The sequence below is a fragment of the Aquarana catesbeiana genome, linkage group LG07, assembly GCF_042186555.1.
Source record: "Aquarana catesbeiana isolate 2022-GZ linkage group LG07, ASM4218655v1, whole genome shotgun sequence".
NCBI lineage: Eukaryota > Metazoa > Chordata > Amphibia > Anura > Ranidae > Aquarana > Aquarana catesbeiana.
Genome location: NC_133330.1, coordinates 24425922 through 24452836, shown reverse-complemented (window position 1 = coordinate 24452836; position 26915 = coordinate 24425922). Strand labels below are relative to the sequence as shown.

Genomic DNA, 26915 nt, shown 5'->3' with positions numbered 1-26915 from the left:
GGGTGACACTTGCTCTTTCCCACCCAAAAGTCTCCCAGAGCCTCTTAATTCTGGGTCCCAACAGAGGGCTTACCAACCCAGAGAGTACCGAAACCAGTACGCTCCTCTCTGACTGGACTAACCTGGAACCTCTCAACTTAAATGGGTGAGGACCCCTGAGTATTAAAAATGTCTCCTGAACTCTCACTAAAAGGGACCACAACGCAAATAGTTGGGAAACATATATAATCTGTGCAGGAGTTGGGCTAGATTGAGAAAAATGTGAATGTACAAGAAGTAAACTGAACCTTTAATGTTATTTCTTCAAGTGTGATTACAAGCTCAGGTCTTATCGGTAGCTGGTTTGACAGCTCAATCAAGCCCCGGTGAAGGGGGGAGTTTCTGGACCCCGGAAACATGTTGGTTACTCATTAGATTGCCCCCCCCTGACTTTAATTGGAATAAATTTGTATCTGGACCTTTTAGCAGTGGTGTGATGCTTACATTTCAGATTTAGCTATTGTATTCTGACAGGGGCTCAGAATACCGAACAGTTGATTGGATGAAGGTGCTGTTTGGCCAACAATTTTCCATCTAGCTCCTTCGACAAAAGTGGTGCCGACAGGGACATCCACTGCTCAAATTTCCACAGTTCAGCAACCAGCCAGTCCACTCTGCTCACTTGGCTGTGTTCTGCTCTACTCCACCTCGCCAACAGGTGCCGACTCCTTACTGTTCTCTTTGAGCCCTCCCCTGCAGGTGGTTTAACCCTTTTAGGGCCAAAATCCCTTTAATCAGGGTTTAGAGTCTTTTTCCCAGCCAAAGTCTCCCAGAGTCTCTGAATTCTGGGTCTTGAGCTTGGGCATCCACTGCTCAAATTTTGTCATGAATTGGCTGAAATTTGAGTCATGTATGGCAGCCCAAAAATGTAGGGTTCTCTGTTGGGTAACACTTGACCAGCTCCAGGGCTCCAGAGTTCCAGGCTGCCTTATCATTGCCTAATTACTGTGATGGGTGACCTCCCTGATCCAAAAGTAAAGCGCAGTAGGGTGGAGGAGGCAGGAAGTATTTGGCTGAAGGGCTCGATGGAGATTTACAATTTAAAGTACCTTAGGTTTTTAACGGTTCCCGGGGGAACTCGCTAAGATAGCTGAACCAATGAGTGGGCAACTGGAGTTTCAATTCTCTTCTTGGCACCTTTCATCTTCTCTAGGTCTTTTAAGATAACGTTCAAACATAAAGCAGCTTAGGGAACGTAGTTTAATGGGGAGTTTTTAAAGACAGCATCACGTGTGTCAGAGATACCTTCTCAGCCCTGTACCGGAATATTACTTTAAAGGAAAGGTTATATTCTTATTATTCACATTGATATATTCCAAACGTAAGACGGCGTAACGTAGAAGCCTAAAAGTAACGTCTCTGGAACAGGGTGGGGACAAGGGGTGGGCAGGAGGGGTGGCTGCCCCGGGCACTGTGGTATCATGTGAGGTGGGAGGGCACCCTGTGAGGAGAAATTAGGGGTGGACGGATTTGTGTTGGAAGGGGGGATGGGGGGCAGAGGGTAAGAATTGCTCTAGGAGGGGGAATTTGGGGGGTGGGTAGGAGGGGGGGGGGTTGAGGGGTTTTGTGCTAGAAGAGGTGATATGGTAGATGGGGGGTGTAATTATGCTAGTAAGAATGATTTGGGTGGGGGGTTTGTGCTAGGAGGGAGAATTTGGGGGGGGGGGGGGGTTGGAGTGGGAATAGAGGATGTGTACTTGGAAGCCAAATCTTAGGGGTGGAGGATTTGTTCTAAGAGCGTTGATATTTTTTTGTGTGGGGGGTATTTGGGGGGTGGGGGGCAGAGATTTGTACTGGAAGAGGGGATTTCGGCTGGGGCAGATTTGTACTGGGAGGGAGGGGGGATTTCTGCAGGGGGGCAGATTTGTACTGGGAGGGGGGATTTCAGCAGGGGGGGGTAATTTGTAATGGGAGGGGGGATTTCAGCAGGGGGGCTGATTTGTACTGGGAGGAGGGATTTCGGCGGGATGGGGAGTGGGGGATAGATGTGTACTAGGAGGAGGGTTTTCAGCAGAGGGTAGATTTGTATTGGGAGGAGGGTTTTCGGCAGGGGGGCAGATTTGTATTGGGAGGAGGGATTTCAGGATGGGGGCATATTTGTACTGGGAGGAGGGATTTCTGTGGGGGGGGGCAGATTTGTACTGGGAGTGGGGATTTCAGCAGGGGGGGCAGATTTGTACTGGGAGGAGGGATTTCAGAATGGGGGCAGACTTGTGCTGGGAGGAGGGATTTCAGCAGGGGGCGCGGATTTGTACTATGAGGAGGAATTTCAGCAGGAAGGTGGGTTTGTACTGGGAGGAGGGGGGATTTATGCTTGGGGGTAATCATGCGGATTAGTGATCGGTTTTGAGCACTTAGGGGATTTTTGCTGACCCATAATGCTAATGCATCTGGGGGGGGGGGGACGCAGTTTGGCATGTTTGCTCTGAGCTGTAGATGACTTAGCCTAGGCACTGCTCTCAATCATTGGTTTCCCATGCATTGGAATTTTTCTGTCCAATGTATCTGTTTTTCCATTACTCTACTTGCTAATACTATTTCAAAGATAAAGAATGCATAGAAAAAAAAACAAAAAAAATTATACAGTTCGATGCATTTATATACAGAAGATCGTTGGAGACACAGAGGTTCCATGGATGTGCAGTTAATGGTGCACTCGGTTGTTGGTAAAAAAAGACTGCCACTTGTATTCAAATCAAGGCTGTTGGAACGCATTTTGTTTTATGACTTGCTATTATATTATATATTTACATGTTCATGGATGGGAATGTATTATATACACAGTATGTACGTATTGTCATATGGAGAGACCAAGATCACCAGCCAGCTGCCTGTAAAAAGTAAATAATCCTTTTTATTTCCGAAAACAGGCAATCAGAAACAGCTTGTCCTCAGCATGGACAAACAAACAAAAATAGTCCATCATTTTCTGGTACACGCAAAAGAAAAACTCGGCTCACCGCCTATAAAAATCTCTCCCTTTCAAAAAGCCCACAGGGTTTTTGAAAGTTCTCTCCTTCCCCAGGGGTCCTGAAGAGGAGGTCTCCACAGTTGCACAGATGTCTCAGCCATCAGGCAGTCCCTTGCTCAGGGCGCGTATTCTGCTCTACTCCACCCCACCGACAGATGCTGACTCCTTCCTGCTTGCTTCCAGGCCTCTCCTGCAGGTGGGTTAACCCTTTTAAGGGCCAAACTCCCTGTAATCGGGGTTTGGAGGCTCTTTCCCACCCAAAAGAGCCTCTGAATTTCTGGGTTCCAGCTGAGGACTTACCAACCCAAAGTACTGAAATCATGTCATGGTCAGGGGGTCAGGGTTTGGACTTCAGTAGCTATAGCAGTAGAGAGGCTCCCACCGACCACCTGGATGAGTATACAAGCAGGTCGGCTTGGGGGATGATGCATGTTCACCCGAGGTGTGGGGTCTAAGCACTAGCTGGTATTCAGCAGAGCTCCTGATGGTGGAGATGAGTTTTGTTGCGTGTTAGTACCAGATCAGGGTCTGCAGGATCGACCCACCAGGAGGTGAGCAAGCCGGTCCAGTAGCAGATATAGCAGGTAGGGATGAAGCAGAAGTGTAGGCAGTAAACAAGCCAAAGGTCAGTAGCAAATGGTTGCAGGTTGGGAACAAGTGGAAGCATAGTCGAGGAAAAAGTCAAAGGTCAGTAACAAGTGGTAGTGGTGGAGATAAGGAGAGCTGCAGGTACGCAAAGGAGCAAGATATGAGCTGGAGAGCGCACAATAATCTGGAAAACAATAAGTGCAAAGGCATACCTTAAATAGGAAGTTCATGGGAGGACCAAGGAATTCAAGGTTCACCAGATACAAAGTATCAGGCAAGGTTCAGACAGAATGCTGTCCAGCATCTCAGGAGGCTCAGCAAGGAGAGCTGCTGCTGGATACAACAGAGGTCGTGGGTTCAGATCTTCTAGATCAGTGGTCTCCAAACTGTAGCCCGGGGGTTATATGTGGCCCTTTACCTGCCTTCATCTGACTCTTGGGGCCCTAGTCTTCCCACTGAAGCTAATGATAGTGCCTCATTGTTGGTGTCATTCCTCTCAATGACACCAACAATGAGACACTATTCCTCTCACTGACACCAGTGATGGGGCCACTATTCCACCCACTGATACCAACACAATGAGGCATAATTCCACCCACTGACACCAGTGTGTGCTGATTTCATTAAAATAATATCTAGTTGGACCCAGGTGGTCCAGTTTCTTCATGACCGCATGGGCTCCCCATTGTCCCTCTGCCCTCGACAGTGTGTGTTGGGGCTCCTCTCACTCCCTGAAGGCGAGAAATATCTGAATTTTTTTTTGCAAGAAACATTATTTCTCGCTAGACTGCAGATCGCCAAGACGTGGATGAGGGGACCCCCTCCCATGCTACAGCAATGGATCAGAGCAGTCAACACCACTCTTCCATATAAAAAACTGCTCTACATCCATAGGGGTTGCCCTAATAAATGCCACAAAATATGGGATAGATGGTTGGAGGACACTTCCACATGTGACGAGGAGGACTAAATACACTCCTCCTAGGTAATCCCATGAGCCCCTCAAGGGATCCTTTCCATCCCCCTTTACAGGCCTGTGCCAATATACAATTCTACCGATTATGATACGCAAAGTACCTTACTGTTCATGCTATGTCTTCATGTATGTCAATTGGATTGATCCGACATTATGGTGCATGTTGCACTAATCACCCGTATGTCTGACTTGCAGTGTTAATTTTGGCAGCAAATTTAGTTTTAGTCTTAGGACTAAAATGGTTTTAGTCCCATTTTAGTCTTCTGCAATTGTTTTAGTCGTATTTAGTTGACTAAATCTCCTGGTCTGTAGTGCATGTTCATACCTCAATAACGTAAATAATAATATATTCGATTTTTCACTCCAGCAGTATATAAAGAGTTTGAAAATTGTAGAGAAATGCTTAAATAATGCCTTACAATTTAACTACACCCATTAGATTTTAGATGACTAATGCCGCGTACACACGAGCGGACTTTCCGGCAGACTTGGTCCGGCGGACCAGACTCTGTCAGACAATTCGATCGTGTGTGGGCTCCAGCGGACTTTTTTTTCCCCCGAAAAGTCAGACGGACCTAGAAATAAAACATGTTTCAAATCTTTCCGACGGACTCGAGTCCGGTCGAAAAATCCGCTCGTCTGTATGCCAGTCCGACGGACTAAAACCGACGCTAGGGCAGCTATTGGGTATTGCCTATCAACTTCCTTTTTTTAGTCCGGTCGTACGTCATCACGTACAAATCCGTCGGACTTTGGTGTGATCGTGTGTGTCCAAGTCCGTTCGTTTGAAAGTCCGGCGGACGTACGCTGCAAAGTCTGTCGGAAAGACTGTCGGACCTAGTCTGCCGAAAAGTCCGCTCGTGTGTACGCGGCATTAGTCATCTAAAATCTAATGGGTGTAGTTAAATTGTAATGCATTATTTAAGCATTTCTCTGCAATTTTCAAACTCCTTATATACTGCTGGAGTGAAAAATCAAATATATTATTATTTACGTTATTGAGGTATGAACATGCACTGCAGACCAATGTTAATTTTGATGTCAAATTTCAATTTAGTTTTAGTCTTATGCCGTGTACACGCGATCGGACTTTCCGACAACAAAATCGTGGAATTTTGTCAGAAGGGTGTTAAACTTGTCTTGCATACACACGGTCACACAAATGTTGGCCAACAATTACAAACGTAGTGACGTACTACGTGGTTTTTCACCTCTTTAGCGACACCCTTTGGGCTTCTTCTGCTAATTACGTGTTAGTAGAAGTTTGGTGAGTGTTGATTCGCGATTTTCTTTTCGCACTTTTCGGTTCTTTTCTGAACAGCCATTCGTCAACCAGACATGTTGGGGAATCGGCGGAGATAACGTGTTATTTATTATTGGCCTTGGAGTTATTGCTTTGACCCAAGTCCAGTTTAGGAACAAGAGGAGGAGGATTTCTTGGACCAAAAATTGGTTGCTTTATTAATGGTGACCAATTATGTCATATGCCTTTGCTGCGGGAGCTCCAGGAGAATAATCCAGATGTTTTTTGGGAATTATCTCCGGATGACGGACCCCTGCTTTCACCAACTCTTGGCATTGTTGACCCCCTATATTAAGAAGTAGGACACATGCATGAGGCTTTTATTTTATTTTTTGGTTGAATAATGATTTGATTTGGTATATTTTCTACATTTTTTGATAGAATGCACTTTTTGGTTATGTTCTATTGGCAGATCGCATGTCTAATTTTATTTGTTTTCTTTTTTTTAATGCACAATAAAAAAATTGTGGAGAATAATACTGGTCTCTGTGTTTTACTTCAAATGACAGTTTGGGAGTAGGCATTTACATTTTAACCACTTAAGGACCGAGCCTCTTTCTGAGATGTTGTTGTTTACAAGTTAAAAACATTTTTTTTTGCTAGAAAATTACTTAGAACCCCCAAACATTATACATTTTTTTTCTAACACCCTAGAGAGTAAAATGGCGGTCCTTGCAGTACTTTCTGTCACATCGTATTTGCGCAGCGGTCTTACAAGCGCACTTTTTAAAAAAAAAAATACACTTTTTTGAATTAAAAAATAAGACAACAGTAAAGTTAGCCCAATTTTTTTTTCATATTGTGAAAGATAATGTTACGCCGAGAAAATTGATACTCAACATGTCACGCTTCAAAATTGCGCCCGCTCTCAGAATGGCGACATGCTTTTACCCTTAAAAATCTCCATAGGCGACGTTTAAAAAAATTTGACAGGTTGCATGTTTAGAGTTACAGAGGAGGTCCAGGGCTAGAATTATTGCTCTGACTACCGATCGCGGCGATACCTCACATGTGTGGTTTGAACACCGTTTTCATATGCGGGCGCTGCTCACTTATGCGTTCGCTTCTGCACGCGAGCTCGGTGGGACGGGGCGCGTTTAAAAATGTTTTTTTTTTAATTTATTTTATCTTTTATTTTTTATTTTTACACTGTTTTTTTAAAAAAAATTAAAAACGTGTCCGTTTTATTCCTATTACAAGGGATGTAATAGAAAAAAGCATGAGAGGACCTCTTAAATATGAGATCTGGGGATCAAAAAGACGTCAGATCTCATATTTACACTAAAATGCAATAAAAAAAAAAAAATTGTCATTTAAAAAAAATAAAGGCCCTTTAAGAGCTTTGGGCGGAAGTGATGTTTTGACGTCGCTTCAGCCCAGCAATTGTATGGAGACGGGTAGGGGCCATCTTCCCCTCACTTGTCTCCATACCTAGCAGGAGACAACACGCGATCGCCTCCGCCGCTGCCGACAGGTCCGGTAAGCAGCGGAGGGCACCGGAGCACGGCGGGGGAGGTCCCCTCTCCCACTGCCGATAAAAGTGATCTTGCGGCGAATCCGCCGCAGAGACCACTTTTATCTTGTAGCGGTCCGCCCGCTGAAGAAGAGGATACCGGGGTTATGGCAGCTAGCTGCTGCCATAACAACGATATCTCCCTTCAAACGGCCGACGTAAAACTGCGGCGGGCGGTCCGTAAGTGGTTAAAAAATACAATGTAAAATTAACAAGGGACACCAACATAGTTGTATCTTTGTTCTTAAAAACTACGGGATAATGGTGTTGTGGTAAGTTCCCCAAATAAAAAAAAGCATAATAATATTATTCTTGATATCACTAGAAAAAAAAAGCCTTTGAAAATTCGTTTGCAAAAACTCCATCAGTATCACCAGCAAAGCATCTTCATTATTATCCCATTAAAGAAGAAGAGAATTGTGCGCTGCATTTCGAGATTTCATAATTTGCCGCGTCACGAATGTTAATTCTCCATTACGAATGCAAGTTTTACAAGACCGACCGCTTCCGGCTCGTCCTTGCTTCCGAGCATGCGTGTTTGTACTTTGGACTTTTGTCCGACGGACTTGTGTACACACGCTCGGAAAATCCCACAACAGACATTTGTTGGCAGAAAATTTGAAGACATGCTAGCCAACATTTGTTGGCGGAAAGTCCGGTAACAACTGTCCCATGGAGCGTACACACGGTCGGATTTTCCGCCAACAGCCTGTCGTCGAACATTTCCCGTCGGAAAATCCAATCGCGTGTACGGGGCTTAAGGCTTTTTGACTAAAATGCAATTTTAGTTTTACTTGTATTTTAGTCATCTCAATTGTTTTAGTTTTAATCATATTTTAGTCGACTAAAATGTTTTAGTCAGTTTTAGTTGACAAAATTAACACTGCTGACTTGGGGCAAGTACAGCATACAGCAAGTTTAATAAGCACAACCTTAGTATATATTAGGGTTGCACCGATACCGAGCATTTGCACGAGTACTTGCAGAAAGCATTAAAAAAAAAAAAAAAATTGCAAGAAACATATAAATTATAAAAAATAATTAAAAGAAATAAATTGTAAAAAAATTAAATTGTAAAAAATAAAAATAAAATAAATAAAAAACTACAGACACAGTCCACAGCTCATCAGTGCCCATCAGTGCCACCTATCAGTGCCCATCAGTGTTGCATTCTAGTGCCTCCTCATCAGTGCCGCCTCATCAGTGCCCTTCAGTGCCACCTATCAGTAGACATGTGCAATTCTTTTCGTTCCAATTTAGTTTTTTTTAACTAATTTCGAGAAATTCGTTAATTCGGAAATATCCGAATTAACAAAAATCTGTTTAACAAATTTTTTCCGAATATTTGTAAAATATTTGAAAATTCATAAATTCGTACATTTGAAAATTTGTAAATTTGAAAATTTGTAAATTCGAAGATTCGAAAATCCAAAAATCTGAAAATTCGAAAATCTGAATAATAATAATAACTTAACTATTACTAACTATTAAATTATAGGTATTGGAATTTCCTTTCAAATGTGGCTGTTAGTGAACCCAACGGTTACGAATTTATCCAAAGTTACGAATTATCCGAAATAACATATGCCGCATCTGAACGGATGTAACATACAGAATAATAATAATAAATAATAATAATAAAAACTTTTTATTAATATTATTTATTATTAATTCATTCTATTCCATTTGTTTGGATGCGGCATTCATTATTTGGGATAATTCGTAACTTTACATTCACTAACAGCCAAATTTGAAAGGAAATTCCAATACCTGTAATTTATTGGTTAGTTATTATTAGTTAGTTATTCTTTCCAATTTTCAGATTTTCTTTCTTATTTTCAGATTTTCTTTCTTATTTTCAGATTTTCAGATTTTCTTTCTTATTTTCAGATTTTCTGATTTGCGAATTTACGATTTTTTTAACTTACAAATCTATAAATTGCGATCATAATGAATGACCCGAAAAACAAAAACAAAAAAACGAATGAAATGAAAACGAAAACAAACAAATTATTCGGCAGTGCACATGTCTACCTATCAGTGCCCATCAGTGCCGCCTATTAGTGCTGCTGTCACATGACATTAAAAAAAAGTATCGGTAATCGTTATCGGCAAGTAATTGAAAAAAGTATTGGAACTTTTACTCGGTCTTAAAAAAGTGGTGTCGGTACAAACCTAGTATACATTTACATTGCTGACGGCGAGAATCAATAGACTGTTGCCAGTGGCGGTTGTAAAAGCTGCTTGCACACACAACGCATGCGAACCGCCGCAGCTGTCAGATTTCTACCCTGTACACGTCAAAGGCTGGAACTGCCGCTGTTTGCATGTAACTGCTCATTTTAAGGATAACATGGGGTTAGAGCCTCCGACGGACCCTGGACGCAGACAATGCGCATCCGGGGTCAGCATTTCTGCCTGATTACAAACTGGCCACAACCAGGGACTTTTTTCAGCGGGAACGCGGGGGGGGAACGCAGCGAATGAATTTTTTTGCAAAAAGTGCAGGGGTGTGTTGGAGGGTCGAGTGATGCTGCCTGCTGGGGGATCTATTGTTGCCGGTAGGGATCTATTTTTGTGTGGGGGGGTCTGTTGTTGCTGGCAGGGGGTCTTATGTTATTGGGAGGGATCTACCGTTGAGGGAGAAGTCTATTACTGCTGACTGCTGGGGGTCTATTGTTGATGGGGTGATATTTTGTTGCTGGGGGGTCTATTGCTGCTGGGAGATCTATTTTTGTGTGGGGGGTCTATTGTTGCCAAGGGGTCCATTGTTGCTGGGGTGGGGTCTATCAAAAGTTTTTCTTGTTATCATTATGTATTGATTTAGGCTGCTGGGGATCTATTGTCGCTGGTGGGTATTTTGTTGTGGTGGTGTCTATTGTTGCTGGGGGGGTCTATTGTTGCAGGAAGGGATCTATTGTTGATGGGAGGATCTGTTGTTGCAGGAAGCGAACTATTGTTGCAGGGAGGGATCTGTTGTTGCTGGGGGGTCTATTGTTGCAGCAGTGGATCTATTGTTAATGGGGGGATCTGTTGTTGCAGGAAGCAAACTATTGTTTCGGGGAGGAATCTGTTGTTGCAGGAAGCAAACTATTGTTGCAGGGAGGGATCTGTTGTTGCTAGGGGGTTCTATTGTTGCAGCAATGGATCTATTGTTGATGGGGGATCTGTTGTTGCAGGAAGCAAACTATTGTTGCAGGAAGAGATCTATTGTTGCTGGAGGGATCTGTTGTTGCAGGAAGCAAACTATTGTTGCAGGGATGGATCTGTTGTTGCTGGGGGGTCTATTGTTGCAGATCAGGGTCTATTGTTGCAGATCAGGGTCTATGGTTGCTGGCTGCAGGGGATCTATTTTACTGTTTTTCTTGTTATCATAATTTAATTCTATGCAAACTACTTAGTAGCACAAAATGATGCTTGGATTCGTATTCTCTAAAAGGGGCGGTACAGAGAGGTGGGTGGGGGGGTGGAACCAAGGGACGGCGCAAAGAGGTGGACAAGGAATAATTCAGAAAGGGGGAGTTCCTGCACCTATTCTCAGAGAAAAATAAGCCCTGGCCGCAACTAAATCGGTCAGTTTGCAAAGAGCGCAGCCTTACGGGACACTTCTTCCTCTCCCATGTCATGTGTTGGGTGAAAAGAGCGGGGAGAGGAAGTACAGGACTTCACTCCCCGGTGGGTGGCTTTACTGATGGTGGCAGGTCTGTTACTGGTCTGCATCAAGGGAGGCATTGATCTACAAGTGCCTCTCTGTGATGCCTAATGAAGAGTGCAGAGCACTGGAGAACAGGGGTCTACTTATAAAACATTGTTTTGCACAAATGTCAGAAGCATGCCTGCAAGCTGAACGAAAAGTCACCATAGTTTTAGTGAGAGATTCATTCCTGTATCATCAGCTCCATCTAGTGGCCAAAACACTGCATCATTTTCTCATTGAGGTAGCTGAAAAAAACTATACCGCATTTTGGCCACTAGATGTCACCCTGTCCCTCTGTCTTCCTCATCTGTCCCTTATTTTGGTCTGCTCTATATAGTTGTACATAAAATGTACTTTTTATCTTTTAAAAAGTGTTTCCCAGTGCTAAACAAAAAAATAGCAAATAAAAATAATAATAATCCAGCATATGTGATTGCTACACAAGTCATATTGTAAATGAATGTTATTAAAAATGACTTTTCCTTTTCAATCTGCAGCAGCTGTAATTTTCTGTAAAATGCAAAATGGCCACCGGGAGGCGTTCTGTACATAGTTGGTATACAGAACCCCCCCCCCAGAAATGTAATTTCCTGCTTGTGTGATTGGCTCACTAACACACCTCCCAACTTATTGAGATGGGAATGAGAGACACCTACCCTGTTTCCCCGAAAATAAGACCTAGCGTGATTGTCGGTGATGGCTGCAATATAAGCCCTACCCCCCAAATAAGCCCTAGTTAAAGTCCTTGTAGGTCTTATTTTCAGGGTAGGGCTTATTTTTGGGGAAACAGGGTGGGGCTTATTTGGGGGGGTAGGGCTTATATTGCAGCCATCACTGACAATCATGCTAGGTCTTATTTTCAGGGAAACAGGGTATCAGCAAAAGTATGCAGGCACAGGACACACCCCCTGCCACGCCCCCTTAAAGGAGAATTGTACAAAAAAAAAACAAGATTGGTTAAACCCACACATGTTTTTTTTTTTTTTTTACCACTACTATTCCTTTATATTGGCTTTTGAAATTTACAAATGCAGCAATTTAAAATTCGGATGAAAGGTTTAGCGCTGGGAAACACTTTTTGATAGATAAAAAGTGCATTTTATATACATCTATATAGATCAGACCAAAATGAGGGACAAATGAGGAGGAATGAGGGACAGAGGGACATTGCTCCAAATCAGGGACAGTTGGGAGCTATGCTCTAATTTTCCCAGAAGTCTGTATTAAGCTACAAGTCAGATTTTGGGCATCCCCTGCAGCAAAAATGTCATTTTACTCCCAACGGGGAATGACCACTAAAGGGATGCAGACCCTGTCACTTCCCTCAGAGCCCTGCAGGTGCAGCAGGTATTTATTTATTATTTATTTCAGGTACTTATATAGCGCCGTCAATTTACGCAGCGCTTTACATATACATTGTACATTCACATTAGTCCCTACCCTCAAGGAGCTTACAATCTAAGGTCCCTAACTCACATTCATACATACTAGGGCCAATTTAGACAGGATCCAATTAGCCTATCAGCATGTCTTTGGAGTGTGGGAGGAAACCGGAGTACCCGGAGGAAACCCACACAGGGAGAACAAGCAAACTCCAGGCAGGTAGGGTCATGGTTGGGATTCGAACCAGCGACCCTTCTTACTGCTAGGCGAAAGTGCTACCCACTACACCACTGTGCCGCAGGTGATAAATAATTATAAAAGCACTCCCATACAGATTCACTGTGCACATGGACACAGACAAACAGCTATTTCTTCAGAATAACAAAAAGGTAAGAAATCTGCAACAAAGTTTAGTAAAATCCCTGCGATGTAGAGTTTTTTTTCTCAACAAAAGCGGAGTTACTCTTTAAGGTGATTGTAGCCGTATTGGTGCGTTTGCAACAACACAAATTTTCCTGAAACCGTTACTATATTTAGTGCAAAAATAAAAGAGGTACGATAGGCAGTACTGTGTTGTTTTTGAATGATTGTTGCTCTCCGCACTGCCTTCCCTTATAAGTAAGTCTGTGTTTAGTTTGGAACCTTCTCAGTTGGTGCCGTGATGACTCCAGAGGAATGCATGACAGAGGATTTCAAGGCCGGATTCCATTGGAGCATGCATGTGAAATGACAGTTATAAATAGACTTCCATTGGAAGGGACTTTTATACAGCATGTCAAAAAGGGGGCGTGTCTCTCTGCGCCCAATCCACACAGTACACTGCGACAGGGAAGACAGATGTTGGATGGACCTATGTGGATTACTGCGCACTTCAATTGTTGCATAATGGGTAAGAAAAAAAAAAAAACTTGTATACTGAGCTGCAATGGAGAAGATTTAAGGCGGTATTAAACCGAAAAGCAAACATTTATCATATTGCAGCTCACCAATTCTTGCAGTGCCTTGAAAAAAGTATTCATACCCCTTGATATGTTCCACATTTTGTCATGTTACAACCAAAAAACGTAAATGTATTTTATTGGGATTTTATGTGATAGACCAACACAAAGTGGCACATAATTGTGAAGTGGAAGGAAAATGATAAATGGTTTTCAACATTTTTTACAAATAAATATGTGAAAAGTGTGGGGGGTACATTTGTATGGCGCCCCCCGGAGTCAATACTTTGTAGAACCCCCTTTCACTGCAATTACAGCTGCAAGTCTTTTTGGGGATGTCTCTACCAGCTTTGCACATCTAGAGAGGGACATTTTTGCCCATTCTTCTTTTCAAAATAGCTCAAGATCTGTCAGATTGGATGGAGAGCGTCTGTGAACGGTAATTTTCAAGTCTTGCCACAGATTCTCAATTGGATTTAGGTCTGGACTGTGACTGGGCCATTCTAACACACAAATATACTTTGATCTAAACCATTCCATTGTAGCTCTGGCTGTATGTTTGGGGTCGTTGTCCTGCTGGAAGGTGAACCTCCACCCCAGTCTCAAGTCTTTTGCAGACTCTAACAGGTTTTCTTCTAAGATTGTCCTGTATTTGGCTCCATCCATCTTCCCATCAACTCTGACCAGCTTCCCTGTCCCTGCTGAAGAAAAGCATCCCCACAATATGATGCTGCCACCACCATGTTTCACAGTGGGGATGGTGTGTTCAGGGTGATGTGCAGTGTTAGTTTTCCGCCACACATAGCGTTTTTCTTTTAGGCCAAAAAGTTCAATTTTGGTCTCATCTGACCAGAGCACCTTCTTCCACATGTTTGCTGTGTCCTCCACATGGCTTCTCACAAACTGCAAACAGGACTTCTTATGACTTTCTTTCACCAATGTCTTTCTTCTTGTCACTCTTCCATAAAGGTCAGATTTGTGGAGAACACGACAACTAGTTGCCCTGTGGACAGATTCTCCCACCTGAGCTGTGGATCTCTGCAGCTCCTCCAGAGTTACCATGGACCTCTTGGCTCTTCTCTGATGAATGCTCTCCTTGCCCGGCCGGTCAGTTTAGGTGGACGGCCATGTCTTGGTGGGTTTGCAGTTGTGCCATACTCTTTCCATTTTCGGATGATGGATTGAACAGAGCTCTGTGAGATGTTCAAAGCTTGGGAGATTTTTTTATAACCTAACCCTGCTTTATACTTCTCCACAACTTTATCCCTGACCTGTCTGGTGTGTTCCTTGGCCTTCATGATGCTGTTTGTTCACTAATGTCCTCTAACAAACCTCCGAGGGCTTCACAGCACAGCTGTATTTATACTGAGATTAAATTACACACAGGTGGACTCAATTTACTAATTAGGTGACTTCTGAAGGCAATTGGATAGATTTTAGTTAGGGGTATCAGAGTAAAGGGAGCTGAATACAAATGTACACCACACTTTTCACATATTTATTTGCAAAAAAAATTGAAAACCATTTATCATTTTCCTTCCACTTCACAATTATGTGCCACTTTGTGTTGGTCTATCACATAAAATCCCAATAAAACACATTTACGTTTTTGGTTGTAACATGACACAATGTGGAAAATTTCAAGGGGTGTGAATACTTTTTCAAGGCACCGTAGATGTGATGGCTGCATTAGTTTTCTTTCTTAGGCTTTCTTTCTTCTATTGTCATCTGGTGAACTGGCCAGTAAGTCTGTTGTTTTTCAAAAGAACAAGCTTTTTTCTGAATGTATCACTTCACAGGGATGAGGCAAACCATTTACAAGCTGACAGGGGGTGCTTAAAAATGATCAGCCTTTATTTCCAAAAAGGAAAAAAAAACAGTTTGCTGTAATTGCTTATAAACCGTTAGCTGGAGTTTGTCTTCAATTTGTTTGTGTAATTAAATTTGCTAGTACATTTAACACTCCCTTCCACCCCCCAAGACGGACAATGTTGCTGTCTGCTGTGCCCCCTGTGCTCCTTCATCCAGAGTGGGGTCGCTCTAATACAGGAGGTGTGTTACTGGCCAGATCACCAGGTTAAAACACAGGGGAATAAAGCCTACAAAAATAAAACTAGTTCAGCCACCACGTCTAATATTCAGTATTGTGCATTTTTTATTTGGAGATTAATACTAATCCCAAAAGAGGATCAGGACTCAGGAGCTTCTTTCCAGCGACAAGCTTTGCGCGGTTTGGTTTGCTTGTTTATATCGCGAGTTATCGTGTGACAACCGCAGCAGAACCGCACTGCGTTTTAGGGTGCCATTAAAATTAGAGGCATCTGAAATTCGCGTTGCGCGATTTTTCATTTTAGCATAACGTTTTAAAAAACGCAGCAAAATCTTGTGGATTCTGCCTGCGATTCAAAACTCCCAGGTGTGAATGCAGCCTTGAACCTGAACTCTTGGCAGATATAAGTTAAAAAAATCAACACGTCATTATTACGTCGTTAAATGTATTTTTTTTTTTTAAAAGCTACATATGGTAGGACACAGATGTGCCCGGTGTAGTGCCCCAGTTTAGCCACTAGATGGTGCTTAGCCTAGAAGTAGAAGGAGGCTTGAGATTGCATTGCATTGGGTGGAAGGTGCCTTTAGGTGTCACCTGTCTGGGATGAATGAAGAAGCTGCACATATGTAATTTATCAAGGTTTAAGTCAGGGGTCTCCAGACTTTTCAAACAAAGGGCCAGTTTATTATCCTTTAGACTTTATGGCCAGATTGTGGCCAGCATAGGAAGAAAATGTCACGGTCCCAGCATCAGTAAAAAATATGGCCTCAGGGTTGGTGGTCTATAGGAGGAGGAGGAGTAGTGCCCCTATTAGTAGGAGGAATAGTATCCCATCATTGGTTTCGGTGGAAGATGTAGTGATCCATTGTTGGTGTCAACAGGAGGAATAGTGCCTCAAGGGCCGGATAAAGGCTAGCAAAGGGCCACATCTGGCCCTCGGGCCGCAGTTCGGAGGTTTAAGTAAATCATGGCTTCTTTATGTGGACTCTTCAATCTCCTGAGCTTATGTTGGGAACGTCCTCTGGGAACAGAATGTGTTGGTAGAGGCTGCAACTGGCGTCCATTGCTAAGACCTGAAGCAGGTATGCGCCCCGACACCGACGGCTGGGGGTGCTGGTTAGGCCAGGCCAGGAGTCTCCCAAGGTGTGCCTTTAGTGGGGCGAAGTGCAAGAATTTTGGTGCAAAGAGCATCCAAGGGAGCCCCATGCTCATAGTACCCCATTGGGTATAAGGAGGCCTCCTAAGTCCAGATAGGAAAAGGAATAAAGAGACTATGTGCTTTTCCACCACTCCACCACATGACAGTTGAAGACGTAGAGGACATGCACATTGCTGCTGGCTGTTACTACACATCTACCACATCAGAGGTCCAGCATCATGTCAGACCCCCCCCCCATCACATCAAAACTCCCCCATCACATCAGAGGTCAACCATCATGTCAGCCCCCCCCCCCATCACATCAAAACTCCCCCATCACATCAGAGGTCAACCATCATGTCAGCCCCCCCCCCATCACATCAAAACTCTCCCAGCACATCAGAGGTCAACCATCATGTCAGCCCCCCCCCCCATCACATCAAAACTCTCCCAGCACATCAGAGGTCAACCATCATGTCAGCCCCCCCCACCATCACATCAAAACTCCCCCATCACATTAGAGGTCAACCATCATGTCAGACCCCCCCATCACATCAAAACTCTCCCAGCACATCAGAGGTCAACCATCATGTCAGACCCCCCCCCCCATCACATCAACACTCCCCCCAGCACATCAGAGGTCAACCATCATGTCAGGCCCCCCCCCATCACATCAGAGGTCAACCATCATGTCAGCCCCCCCCCCCATCACATCAAAACTCCCCCATCACATCAGAGGTCAACCATCATGTCAGACCCCCCCATCACATCAAAACTCCCCCATCACATCAGGGGTCAACCATCATGTCAGGCCCCCCCATCACATCAGAGCCCCTCCCCATCACATCAGCAGTGCCCCCCACCCCATAGAATCCTCTCATCACATCAAAAGCCCCACCCATCCGATCAGAGGTCCCCTTATACATTTTAGTACCCCCTATACATTAGGGTCCCCATCATAGAGACCCCTTTTCCAATCAGCAGCACGGCAGAGGGTGGGAAGTAGAGCAGGTCTGGACAGAGATGCACTCCATCCTCCATCCAATGCTGGGGGGCAATACCAAGGTTCCATTTGGGTTCCTCTGGGGTGCTGCAACCATGGGATGCAGATTATCCTGGATCAGCATCATGCACTGCCATGGTGCAGGGGGGGGGATACCATGTGTCCTGGCCCTAGAGCTTCATTGGTTGTTATGGTGCTGTGGCCAACCCGCACCATGGCAGTGCACAATGCTGATCCGGGGCAATCTGCCCCCCAGGGGAACTCAAGTGGCACCCAGTTGAGAAATGCTGATCTACACTTTGCATTCTTCAATGAACCCAATACACCCCCCCCTTTTTTAAACTCTTATGATAAGTAGTCTGAAGTTTCCTGAATTTGTTCACCCAGAAAGTTGCCATCACATTATAAGCCTTTCAGCGAGAGAACTTTCAAAGGTGAAAACGATTCTCGGCTGAGCCAATCAAGGTTACCTATAAATACTGATGAGGTGTAATTATACCTCTGTTCTGATTGCCTGCTGAATAAAACGCAATGCCTCCTGTGTACATCAAGTATAGAAAAATGTTGAGACATGACTCAGAATGTGGCACCACGGCCAAATATGAACCTGAAAAGAGAAGACCAAAGGTGAATATGGACTTTAAATTGGTAACCACCAGTAGAACCAAATGAAAAAGAGCACTCAATACAGTAAAAAAAAAATAAAAAAAAACAGGGAGGGGGAGGCGCCGTCCTGAGTGTAGTATTAAAATGATGACTTTAATAGGACAAGATTAAAAACACTTACAAGATGATAGAAGATGCATGCCCGTCAAAGCAAAGTGCAGTCCTGGCATTCCACGTGGCTCTGTGGGTCCCACCGCTGTTCCGGATAGCTGGAAAGGATCGAGCAGCTGGCTGGAATGGATCACAATGTTTCTCCAGGAGCAAAGGAACCAAGCAGCTCCACACAGACCAGCATGGACCATGGAACAGGAAGTGATGTCAACGGCGTCTGATTGGACCTAGGCAGGGCTGGAATCTTGTCAATCAGGGCTGCAGTGATGACAATTACAGGCCTCTCTCATCTTTTTAAGTGGGAGAACTTGCACAATTGGTGGCTGACTAAATACTTTTTTGCTCCACTGTACACACACACATACATATATACATATATATGAAATATTAATATAATATATTAACTATACCACTCCCGACCGGTAGAGCAGAGACAGACCTGTTTGTGGGGGGGGGGGGGGGGGGAGAGACAGGGATAAGGGGAAGGTAGGAAGGAGGGGGGAGAAACAAACCAGAAATGGGCGTGTGATCTGTTATAACAAGGTTATAACAAGGTTTATAACTCCTCATTGAGTCCCCCTGGCGAGAGGGAATTGAGGGAGTATATCCAGAAAGTCTCGCACTGGCAGAGTCGTTTGAAACGCTCCGCAGCAGGCAAACCTCCGGAGATGGCCTCTATGACCCACACCTTCAGGCCTTCGGTGGACTTTTGATGTTCAGTCAAAAAATGTCTTGGCACACTGTGCTCATTACATCCCTGTTCGATGAACAGCCTGTGCTTGCCAAACCATTGGCGGAGGGGACAGATGGTTCTGCCAACATATAGGAGGCCACAAGGACAGGTCAGACAGTATACTAAATGATCTACATGTAGTATACTACATGGAGCTCACCAATATAGTAAAAAATAGAAATGTATTATATAATCATGTTAAAATCATTATAGTACAACAGACATAGAAAAAGTGTGCCAATGTATATGCATTGTATTGTTCCAAAAGAATGTGTCCTATGAGAACATGAGAGAACCCATAAATATGATGGACTCTGTGGTGGGTCTAGAGAAGAGGTTATACATATCAGGGCCCCGCAGGGAATAAAGGTACAGAGGGGCCGCTACGTGTTTCGCTTTGCAGCTTCCTCAGGAGCTCCTATTGGTACTAGAAAATACAATATACATTACAATTTGCCAATATATATATATATATATATATATATATATATATATATATATTCAAAAAATACTTCATACATCAACATAATAAAAACAGAGTATATTGTATTTATAACTAATGGGACAATAAGATTAACAAGAAAAAGAAAAGGAAAAGAAAATAAGACAAAATATGTACTTAATAAATAATAATTGAGTACTCAAAAAGGCTTACCCAGATTGGAGTTATGAAACATGGAGCGCCATAGGCTGAAAGGTAGGTCAGCGAGAAGAGAGTTGAAGAGGTAGGCCAATGAGGAGGAAGTTTAACAGGTACAGTAGGCCAATGACGAAGGTTTTGAAGAGGTAGGCCAATGAGGGGGGAGTTAAAGAGGTAGGCCAATCAGGAGGTAGTTAATGAGGCAGGCCAACAAGGAGGGAGTTGAAGAGGTAAGCCCATTAGGAGGGAGTTGAAGAGGTAGGCCAACAAGGAGGGAGTTGAAGAGGTAAGCCCATTAGGAGGGAGTTGAAGAGGTAGGCCAACAAGGAGGAAGTTGAAGAGGTAAGCCCATTAGGAGGGAGTTGAAGAGGTAGGCCAACAAGGAGGGAGTTGAAGAAGTAGACCAATGAGGATAGAGTTGAAGAGGCAGGTCAAAGAGGGGGAACGAAAAGGGAGTTTAAGAGGTAGGCCAACCAGCTGGAGAGTTGAAGAGGTAGGTCAGCGAGGAGGGAGTTAAAGAGGTAGGCTAACTAGGAGGAAGTTGACAGATGGGAGTGAATTAGCAGCTTGGTGTTGTCATTGCTTAGGAAGAGGCAAATTTTGGAGATGTGACAGATGCGAGAATGGCAAGATTTGGACAATGATTGGCTGTGGGGCTGAAATGTGAGGTTGGGATCCAGCTCCTCGGCATAAAAAGGACATGGGTTGGAGAATCGGGACAATCGCCTACCTTGCCTGTCTTCTTTGACACCTCTGGCACCTCCATGGCATTGTGACTGGTAGACGAGGACATCTGATTTGATCTGTCACTCTTATGTTTTCATTTTGAACTCTGACTTTGCATGCTGAGTGGATGAGGACAGATTGGACAGTACAGTGCTGGCTTTCTTCCAGAGCATCTTTCATTATCTCTGTATGTCGAAGGAGATGTCTGTTCGGTTTACATTAGAAATCCAGGCAACACCAGCAGCCTTTGTCAGCTGTCCGCTTTTGTTAATACATTGCTAGTTAGAGAAGCTCTTTCAGCGCACATATATATCTGGATGTCATTGAAAACAAACACTTACGCTTGTCTTAAAAAATCCTGACATTACTGGCAATATTAAAAGCTTTTTTGCAGCACAATGGCATGCAGCTGGCGGGCGTCATGAACACTTATACCTGAGCGTCAGCGTCTTTGGTCCTCGTGCTTTTTTTTTGCACGTTTGTACACATGTTTTTTTTGCCTATATTCAGGCTTGAATGTTTTTGGTTTAGCCAATGAAAAATGACTAACTAGAGGGAGGAGACAGTTGTTGGGCTTGAAATCCCACATTGAGCTCCTATTGAAGCCAAAAACGTGTAATCATGCTCCACAGAAGCTCCTATATATTTTCTGAGCGTTGAGTGACAACACATGGCTCAGATGTGAATGGGCAGAATAAAATAACATGGAAATCTGGGTGTCGAGAGTTGAAGCATTTCTGGAAAATCCGCTTCACTTTCTGTCCCAATGACACTACAGGAAGTGAGAGGAAATCTCCTAAATGAAGGGAATTCTCCTGTAGACAGCTGTCCCTGGCACGGGTGTCTCTATTGGAACATTTCACCTTACTTCTTGTCAGTGGTGGCTGGTGCTCCATCTTTTTTTTGGGTGGGGGGGGCAGCAAACAAACACCCCTGCCAGGTCTGCACTTAACCCATCCAGGTCGTGGCTTCCCTGGCTTCTCCTCCTGACTAATCCGGTCTTAAGATCCGCCTCCTGTCCTGATTGGCCGGGAGGAGAAGCCGGAAGACAATAGTGAATATTGATTCGCTAATGTCACAAGTGGGTGGGTTCGGGGCGCAGTGCTCTGCGCCCTGAGCCCAACCTTTTTGAAGCCAATTAGAGCCTCAGGCTCTAATCGTGTGCTTCAAAAAAAAAAAAAACTCATAGAAACCTATGGGTCCGGTACCCCGCATAGAGATTAGGAGGTGACGCCCCTGCGTCCCTTTTGGACATGTTCTGAGGCCTACTCTAAGGATGTTGGATTCCCCCTCACTCTGTTTCTTGGTGACAAAGGCCTGCAGTACAAATAGAAGGGTGAATCTCCCCAACAAGAAAATAAAAACTTTACAGAGGGTCTAAACTTTTTCCACTCTACCCAGAAAAAAAGGTTTGCCTATATATACACATTAAATTGCATGCAAACTATAACAATGAGCCTCTCTCATTTGCTCCTTTTTACTCTGTAACGCTAAATTACAGAATAAGCTAATATTGTCTCATTATGTGTCTTCTTAAATCTCGGTGTGCTTTGTGTATTTCTTCCAGATCTGTGCAGTAATCCAGTGTGAGACTTCCTGTAATAAAGACCGCCCACTGCTGCTCTCTCTCCTTGTGCAGAGTGACTGGTCTTGTCTCCGCCCCCTCCTATAGTTTTCTACAGGGAGCCTGTAGTGGGTGGGGCTTTCTTGATCCCTCCCACAGCTCGGCTCTCTGGATAGGCTATGTACAGCGCAGTGATGATGTAACCACTGCTTTATATGGCAGTAATCATGTTTGCAAAGGCATTTGGTGCACACAAAGTGATACTAAAGTCTCGTTTTTTTTCCCCTATAAAAATAACAAACATGTTAAACTTACCTGCTCTGTTGCAGTGGATTTGCACAGAGCAGCCCGGATCCTCCTCTTCTCGGGTCCCTCTTCTGTGATCTTGGCTCCTCCCTCCTGCCGAGTCACAGCTCCCCGTGTCCATTGAGACACGGAGCCCCAACCCAGCCCCCTCTCTCTCCTGATTGGCTAGCTGATTTTGATTGACAGCAGCGGGAGCCAATAGCACCACTGCTGTGTCTCAGCTAATCAGGAGGTAGAATCTCAGATGGCTGAGACACTCGTGGACATCGCTAGACAGAGAGGGACCTCAGGTAAACATTAGTGGGGGCTGGGGGGGGGGGCTGCTGCACACAGAAGGCTTTTTATCTTAATGCATTAAGATAAAAAACCTTCTTCCTTTACAACCCCTTTAAAGCGGGGGTCCACCTATCTATCGTTTTTTTTTTTTTTTTAGTTCATTCACAAACTTTTCTTCTCAGCATTACATACTCACATATTGTGTGTAATATGACCTCCTGTGTCAGATTTCGTCAGAAAGAATAACTTATATTATTCACTGCAGGCGGTTTCCATCTTCATTGTGGGCATTTGAAGCCCACAAGCATTTATTTCCTGGATGTGGTGAATGCTGTGCTCCCAGCATTCACTGATTGGGCTAGAGAGAGGCTAGAAACACGCCTACTCCCACAGGAGGAGAACCAGGAAGTGCAAAGAAGAATAGAAAAATAAAAGGTAATTACGGCGATTTAAATTTTTTTAAATGGCATGTCAGCATCTAGGCCAGGAAGAGAATACATACAGATATTGTTCAAAATTTGGGTGGAACTCCGCTTTAAGTGTTTTTTTGTGTGCCTGGAGTTCAGATTTAAATATACTATTAAAAGGGTATAAAAGGTCATGGTGCAGGACCACACCAAGGGAGCAGGCATGAGACCACGTAAGAAGCAAGGCCTTGCCTGTTAATTTCAGCAGGCTTCCTTAACCACTTGAGGATCAGCCGCTGCAGTTGTACTGCGGCAGGTTGGCTCCCCTGGGAGAGCCGTCCTAGCTATACGCAGGCCGCTTTAAGAGTACTAGGGGGCGGACGGGCGCGCACGCACCCGCGACAACGGAGCCGATGCGCGTGCCCCACAGTCGTGATGTGCTCTGGGCACCCGCGATCGCTCCTGAGAGAGACATAACGGAGGTCTGTCAATGTAAACAGACAGATCTCCATTCTGTCAAGGATGAGGAGACTGATCTGTTGTTCCTACTTCTTAGGAACAGCGATTGGTCTCCTCCCCAAGCAGTCCAATAATCCCCCCTACAAGTAAAAACACTTCCTAGGACAAACATTTAACCCCTTGGTCGCCCCCTAGTGTTAACCCCTTCCCTGCCAGTGACTTACAGCTCAGTAGGCCGTGGCGTATTGAGCCGGAAGTGGGAACGGGTACCAACCAAAACTAGGTACCTTCTCCCCCCCAAAAAAAACAGTGTGTGGGGGGGAGGATGCAAATAAGCTGAGCTTCCCCCCTTTTGGGTGGAGCTCTGCTTTAAGTGCTAATATCGCACCAAAGAAGTCCAAGCACCTTTTTGTTTAAGTGGTACCATGCATTTTGGTGCACAATTACACATGCACATGAGCAAGGTGTGTTGAGGTACCATTAAGAATTAATGGCCCTGCCACCTGCCTGCAAAAAAGAATACACATTTTTTGTGCATTGTAGGAATGCACATACATTTTGTGCACACTCCCGCATTGCATAAATGTGAACCTAGCCTTACCCATCTGCTATATATGAGGTAGAGCATTGACTGAGATCCAGTTTCTGTCCTAGACCCATGCAGGCACGCTCTTCTCAAAGCTACAAGGGCTTTGAGGTTTTCCTGATTAACAGATAATAAGTGCATCAATACTACACACTAAAGAGCCCAGAGAACTGTAGGTGTACTTGAAGCTGTCAGAACACAGGGGACGAGGCTTTTAATCTGACAGTTTGTGAAATTATCACCTGAATCTCTTCTTATTCAGAGCCAATCCACTACATCAAACATCTGAAGCCGAAACTCCAGGATGGATAAAAGGTGCAAATTAGTTCAGTTCTGTATTCATTAATACATTATTAAATGTTTTTTTTTTAATGCAAAGACCTGGATTTTCCTTGTATTAACCTCTTGCAGTCTACCGTACAGCAGAGCTCAGTTACGGGAGGGAAAAGAAGCACAAGAAGCTAATCATGTGCTGCTGTGCCAGGAGCGTGCTGATAGCGGAGAGAGCACTGAAATTGGCTCATTGGTGTGCTGCTTCTCCTTTAAATGTCCAGTCAAGGGGTGAAGCTGTGGAGTAGACTGATAAGTAAAAGTGAAACTGCAGAAGGTAAAAACATTAGGTACCCAAAACTCTGAGACAGAACTGTGTGTCAGAGCTGTTTAGAAATGGATGGTAAGAAAAACAAATCTCTTTTCAGGTAAAACAGCTCACCAACAGTGTAGGGGGGGGGGGGGGACGACTCCCATTGACCACCTATCCAGGAGGCTTTTTCTCCTACTTACCACCAGTGTAAGGGGCCCTTTTCCCATTGACCACCAATCTAATAGGTCCTTCCCCCATTGACCACCAGTGTGAGAGGCCCTTCTCTAGTTGACCATCAATCTAAGAGGCCCTTCTTCCACTGACCACCAGCGTGGTCAGTGGAAGGAGGATAGGTAACCTTCTCCCATTGGTTACCAATCTAGGAGGATCCTTTCCCAATGATGACCATTAATATAATTGCCCTATCTCCTTCTGATCATTAGTGGAAGGGGGAGGGGCTTCTCATATTGACCACCAATCTAGGAGGCTCTTCTCCCACTGACCACCAATTTAGGAGGCTCCTTTATCCCCCAATGACCATCAGTCTGAGAGGCCTATCTCCCACTGACCACCAGTGAATGAGGAGGGGGTGCTTCTTATATTGATCACCAATCTAGGAGACTCTTCTCCCACTGCCCACCAATTTAAGAGGCCCACCTCCCGCTGACCACCACGGTAAGGGGGATAGCTTCTTCCATTCACCACTAATTTAGAAGGCTCTTCACCCATTGACCCTCAATCTAAGAGGCCCTTCCCCAAGTCACCGTTAGTGTAAGGGTGGGGGGGGTGGACCTTCTCCCATTGACCACCAATCCAGGAGGCTTTTCTCCCACTTACCACCAGTTTAAGGGGCACTTCTCCCACTGACCACCAGTGTAAGGGGTCCTTCTTTCATCGACCATCAATCTAAGAGGCCTTTCTTCCACTGACCACCCTGGTGGGGGGAGGAGGATAGGTACCCTTCTCCCATTGGTCACCAATCTAGGAGGATCCTTTCCCAATGACCATTAATCTAATAGCCCTATCTCCCTCTGATCATTAGTGGAAGGTGGAGGGGCTTCTCATATTGACCACCAATCTAGGAGGCCCTTCTCCCACTGACCACCAATTTAGGAGGCTCTTTTTTCCCCCAATGACCATCAATCTGAGAGGCCTATCTCCCACTGACCACCAGTGAAAGGGGGGGGGGTGCTTCTTATATTGATCACCAATCTAGGAGGCTCTTCACCCATTGACCCTCAATCTAAGAGGCCCTTCTCCAAGTCACCGTCAGTGTAAGGGTGGGGAGGGGGACCTTCTCCCATTGACCACCGATCCAGGAGGCTTTTCTCCCACTTACCACCAGTTTAAGGGGCACTTCTCCCACTGACCACCAGTGTAAGGGGCCCTTCTCTCATTGACCATCAATCTAAGAGGCCTTTCTTCCACTGACCACCCTGGTGGGGGGAGGAGGATAGGTAACCTTCTCCCATTGGTCACCAATCTAGGAGGATCCTTTCCCAATGACCATTAATCTAATAGCCCTATCTCCCTCTGATCATTAGTGGAAGGTGGAGGGGCTTCTCATATTGACCACCAATCTAGAAGGCCCTTCTCCCACTGACCACCAATTTAGGAGGCTCTTTTTTCCCCCAATGACCATCAATCTGAGAGGCCTATCTCCCACTGACCACCAGTGAAAGGGGGGGGGGATGATTCTTATATTGATCACCAATCTAGGAGGCTCTTCTCCCACTGACCACCAATTTAAGAGGCCCACCTCCCACTGACCACCAGGGTAAGGAGGAGAGCTTCTCCCTTTCACCACTAATTTAGAAGGCTCTTCACCCATTGACCATCAATCTAAGAGGCCCTTCTCCAAGTCACTGTTAGTGTAAGGGTGGGGGGGGGGACCTTCTCCCATTGACCACCAATCCAGAAGGCTTTTCTCCCACTTACCACCAGTTTAAGGGGCCCTTCTCTCACTGACCACCAGTGTAAGGGGCCCGTCTCTCATTGACCATCAATCTAAGGGGCCCTTCTCCCACTGACCACCAGGGGCAACTAATCTACTGACTACCATTGTGAGCAAACAGTACAATTATCATTTGTTGCGTATTATTACTGAAAACTATTGTGTTGTACAGAGCAGCCTTGGCTGTCTAATATGAGGAGCATGCCACGTTCCTTTCTTTATTCTTATATCTACAACACACTGTTCACACTAATGTAGCCTGAGGTGTAGATGGAATTATTAGCAGGGGTTCCCTGAGATCTGAA

The 26915-nt window shown here is 44.6% G+C and overlaps 1 protein-coding gene across 5 annotated transcripts in view; it reads left to right on the top strand.

Annotated features, from left to right (window-relative positions):
- The window catches only part of KLHDC8B (kelch domain containing 8B), a 207291-nt gene that overhangs the window by 3802 nt on the left and 176574 nt on the right, over positions 1-26915 (top strand). The window contains exon 1 of one of the 5 annotated variants that reach the window (XM_073591790.1): positions 13148-13359. The exons of the other annotated variants lie outside the window; for them this stretch is intronic. The gene's annotated coding sequence lies outside the window, so the exon portion shown is untranslated. Of the gene's footprint in view, positions 1-13147; positions 13360-26915 lie in introns of those variants that run through there. 5 annotated transcript variants of the gene reach the window in all.